The sequence below is a fragment of the Silurus meridionalis genome, chromosome 20 (genome assembly GCF_014805685.1).
Source record: "Silurus meridionalis isolate SWU-2019-XX chromosome 20, ASM1480568v1, whole genome shotgun sequence".
Taxonomy (NCBI): domain Eukaryota; kingdom Metazoa; phylum Chordata; class Actinopteri; order Siluriformes; family Siluridae; genus Silurus; species Silurus meridionalis.
Genome location: NC_060903.1, coordinates 16640706 through 16645705, shown reverse-complemented (window position 1 = coordinate 16645705; position 5000 = coordinate 16640706). Strand labels below are relative to the sequence as shown.

Below are 5000 nucleotides of genomic sequence, written 5' to 3'. Positions count from 1 at the left end.
GTCTCTCCATTACCCTCTTTCTTGTTGTCTTTCTCCTTGCACTCAGTCTGTCTGTCCATCTGTCTGGTTATTTCTTTATATTAGTTATTTTCCTAGCTTTTATTTTTTATCCCTCGTTTTTCTCCTGCGTCTTTTATTCCCTCTGTCTCACTCTTTCAGTCTCACCTGAAATGAGACACACTTACAATCTGTCTATCTGTCTTTCTCTCACTTTCTCTTTCACTCCCATCTTCTTTTGTTAAGGACACGTTCATTATATTTACCTCATATTTGTTCGGTGGCGAGATTTTGTCTCTATTCGTCTCCACCGTCCACAGATTAACACTCTGCTGAAATGAATATGTTCCCTCAGCAGCAATCACAGGGCAGCAGTGCAGACGAAAAGTCACGCCTGAATCACTCTCGTTACACCGTGTGTAATTTAACTGTCCGTCATGTTTCCATTTGATGAATAGACGGTGTGAGCACACTTTGACTGTTGATGTCTTTAATTGTGTTGGATCTGAGCTGCATATCTTCAAACTGCTAAGCTTCTCTCATGTGGCCAAAAAAAACTACTGGATTCCTGAAAAGATCACTTAAAATGTCTACTACACTCACAGCTAACACTATCTAGCTTATATATGACTTATAAACTGAAAGACATTGTAAACGCAATTTTTAAAGTACAGTAATTTGATGACTACACATATCACTGTTAACACTAGTTATGCTAACATGAGCTAACCTGAAAAGATTTCAAGTGAACATGAAGGCTAAATGTTTACAATATTCACAGCTAGCTAGCTGAGCGTCGAAAGCAAATCTGACAGGATGTCTATGACGAGTCCTGGTCAGAAATCTTTGATATGTTTCTTGCTAATGCAAGCTATATAACTAGCTACAGAAAGGATATTTGTTTTAAAGCTTCTAACATATATCATTTAGCTAACTAATCACTCCTATCACTGCTAACACTGTTTGACAATTCAACTTTTTGGACCAGCTAGCACTAGCTAGTTAGTGTTTGTAACCTCGGTGCCTACTAATTCACATTTGGCTGTGAATCATGTAAAGACACTGCTTTAACTGCTCTATCTACCTTCCATGATCTCTGGGTGGTAATGGTGTGGTGTGTGTGTGTTTGTGTGTGTGTGTGTACTTCTATAAATGACTATATTTGTATTTCTGGAAGGATTCTGATAATCATAGTGATTTGTCTAGCCTCTCTGAGTGATGAAAGAGTATTGAGGTGTGTGTGTGTGTGTGTGTGTGTGTGGGTGTGTGGGTGGGTGTGTGACTTGGAGATGTCAGCACAGCGTGGGCAGGAACAGAAGCATTTTTACAGATGTTGCAGGGAGTGCGCGGAAAGTTTTGCGGTTATCAGTCCTATGGCTCTTTCTGACATGAAAAGGTATACCATATACACGACTCTCGCCCAATTCATCTGAAACAGAAAAAAAAAACAAAGGGCAGGAAAAGAACGATTAAGACCTCTCGTCTTTTAGTTTTATCCCGTGGAGCGATTTTCCTGGCTACAGGGGCCCCTGAATATAAAAGAGAAAAGTCTGTGTTTAATTTCGGTACGAAGGAAGACTGATATTAGGAGGGTGAAAAAGATAGACGGGGAGGAAGTGAGGGGTAAAAAATTGACACACAGGATGACAAGCAAAGAGGGTGGTAAAGGGGGGATTGTGTTTGTTAAGCATTGCTTTATCTATAACTTTTTTTGCATTTGTAACCACGTTTTACTTACACACACAGACACACATTCACATACTTTCCTGCTCACCATGGCTGTAAAGAGTGGTGAATTCCAATGAGTTCTGGCCATCCTGTTCTGAACTTTCACACCAATAAGATGTTTCCACAGAAGCAGAGCTTACTGGATTTGTTTGTGTAAGTTTCGTTTCAGTTTGTGTTTCTGATATAACATTTTCCCCATTCTGCAATTGTGAATATTGATTTTATCTCTTTCTATGTGATTGGCTGATCTGATAATTGTATGAACATGGAGGGGTTGTATATTGTATGTATAAACAAATTACTAGTATAATTTTGAAAGATAATTTTTACGGTGGTCTATCGGTCTATCGGTCTATCTATCTATCTATCTATCTATCTATCTATCTATCTATCTATCTATCTATCTATCTATCTATCTATCTATCTATCTATCTATCTATCGTGTATCTCACAAAAGTTAGTACAAACCTTACATTACAGCAACAATTTTAATATTTCTTTTCAAGAAACAAAACTTTTAATATATTTTAGTCAATTTGCAGCTTTTAAAGCAGTATAGATTTACTGTCCTCTAAAAATAACTCTACATACAGCCATTATTGTCAAAATAGCTGGCAACAAAAGAGAGTACACCCTAAGTGAACTTAGTGATGCTCTTCCACTTCTCCATAATGACATCACAGAGCTGCTGGATGTTAGACACATGGCCCTTTTTCACCTTCTGCTTGAGGATCTCCACAGGTGCTCAATAGGGTTCAGGTCTAGAGACATACAGTACTTGGCCACTTGCACATTGCACACGTGGCTACTCTAAAATATATCCAACTTTTTATTTCAATAGTATTGTTCCTTGAGAACAAATAGAATGGTTGCTGAAATGTGAGGGGTGTACCCACTTTTGGAGATGCTTTATATATATTCTATATTCATATATTCATATATTCATATATATACATATATGCATACAATTTGCATACAAATTAATGGCCTGACTTATACTACAAACAAAATTAAGAAAAAATATTAAAACACAAATGCACAGATTTCTATTATTTAGCTATTTTTTCTTCGTGCTATCATTGTTCGAGATGAACCAGACCTCTCTTGAGCAAACAAAAATTGATTTATGGCCCATAAACACGCAGTTCACATGATGGATGTCTGGTGTTCAGTTTAACTGTTGATTAAGGAACACGGTCTTTATTACAGCGTAGCATTACAGTAATTATAACATTGCTGCTTGGGTAGATGAATCTAAGTCTCTTACATTACATGAAGCTTATTTGGACTTTCTTACAATTGGATTTGGATTTTTTTTCATGCTATAATAGCAGTTGTAACTTTAACTCTCGACTTGCAGACTGATAGATACGTATAGACACGAAAGCGAGTCATGAGATCTTTTATTGATATTGTTTTCATTAAAACAATACGCTTTATTGACTGATTAATGCACTGAAGATAGAATACAGACAGATCTAAATGCATAAGCGTTGTACAGTATAACTTAATATTCCAGTAGAACTACTTTAAATGCAATTGAGATGAACTGAGAGAGTGAGTGAGTGAGTGAGAGAGAGAATTGGAGAGGGAGAGAGAGGGGAAAAGGAGGAGATTGTGAATGAAGGAAAGAGAAGAGAAGGGAGGAGTGAGGGATGAGGGAGCAGCAACACCTGAAAAACATGTTTACCAGCAGTGGACTTAGGGGGATGTCTAAGGTTTCCTCACTGGAGGAGACGGAGGACTGAGATTCCCCCATGATACAGCGCAGTTAAAGGAACACTTCCCCTCCAAAGTGTCCAAAAAAACCCAAGAGTAAGAAACGGAGTAAGACTTGGCGAGATGTGACAGTAGTGTGCACTTGGGATTAAGCCTCCCACTCGCTGCTAGAATTTGCTCTCATTCTTTATTTTTACCTAACCGTATTTGGTCAAATAAAAGGGTTTCATTAATAGATTAATCTCACCATCTTTCCTTCACCACACTAAATATTGCTCACACAGCTGTAGATCTTTCTTTATCACCCTGATCCACACACACCGCACATACACCACACACACAGAGTTTGTTGAGAGGACAAAAAATAATTTGCTCTTAAGAGATTTTGATGAGAAGAACAGATCAGTGGAAAAGTCTGACTCACACACCGTAAGCATGCTGATAAATAAAGTTTAACCACATCCTCTACATTCCCTGTTTCCTGATCACACATCATAGTAGTGTATATACACTACTATAGACTTGATCACATTTACTGAATAAATCAAAAATACAAATTTCATATACAGTAAATTATATATGTATTTAATTAGATGGAAGTTAAATAGAATGTATTTGAATTGCATTGAAATATTTGTCTCATCTGTTTTTCTAAAGTCATTATTAATAATCAGCATAATCAATAATCAATTTAAGTTACAGAATATAGCATTGCACCTTAGAAAATTGGGCAAACTTTGTGATTTTTTTTTAGTAAACATACCAAATGTAAAATTTATTTATCTATATAAACTATTTAGACTAAGGTTTGTGGACACCTGATTATAAGATTGGTACCGTATGTACTTTTTGAGCATCCCACATTTAGTCCTCATTTTCTGCTATAATAATCTTCACTCTTCTGGGAAGGTGTTCCACTAGATTTTGGAGCGAGCTTGTGGAGATTTGTGCAGCTACAAGGGTGTTAGTAAAGTCAAGTACCGATGTAGGTGAGCTGAGAAGGACTTGGGTGCAGTCAGAGTTCACATTCATCTCAAAGGTGTCAGAGTCAAGGGATCATGATTTCAGAACTCTTTAGCAGGCCACTAAAGACCCACTACAACCCATGAAAACCATATCTTCATTGAACTGGCTTTGTGCACAAGGCCATTGTCATTCTGGGACAGGTTTTGGGCCTCCTAGGTCAAATGAAGTAAAAAAAAAAAAGTAAACTGCCTCCAAAGACATTTTATACAATTGCATGCCAACAAATTTGTGGTATTCTTTTGGAGAAGAAGCACATATGGTTAAAAATGTTATGTGCCCCAATACTTTTGTCCATATAGTGCATTTTATATTATATAAAAGTTATATTACATTATGATCTTGAGTCATTTGGATATGTTTTTTAGTTTTGATTTAAATCCATCCTTAAATGATGTTTTAGAGCAAACAAATTTATTTTTTATATCTTCTTTCCAAACAACTAAATGATCTGCTCTATATTTTTTAGTATAATTAAGAGAAATTCTTTTGTAATATTTATTTACTAAAAAAAACTCCTCGTACCAAACACA

The 5000-nt window shown here is 36.4% G+C and overlaps 1 protein-coding gene across 2 annotated transcripts in view; it reads left to right on the top strand.

Annotated features, from left to right (window-relative positions):
- LOC124402962 (nuclear factor of activated T-cells, cytoplasmic 1-like) overlaps window positions 1–5000 on the top strand; it is a 60898-nt gene that overhangs the window by 27426 nt on the left and 28472 nt on the right. The window lies entirely within an intron of this gene.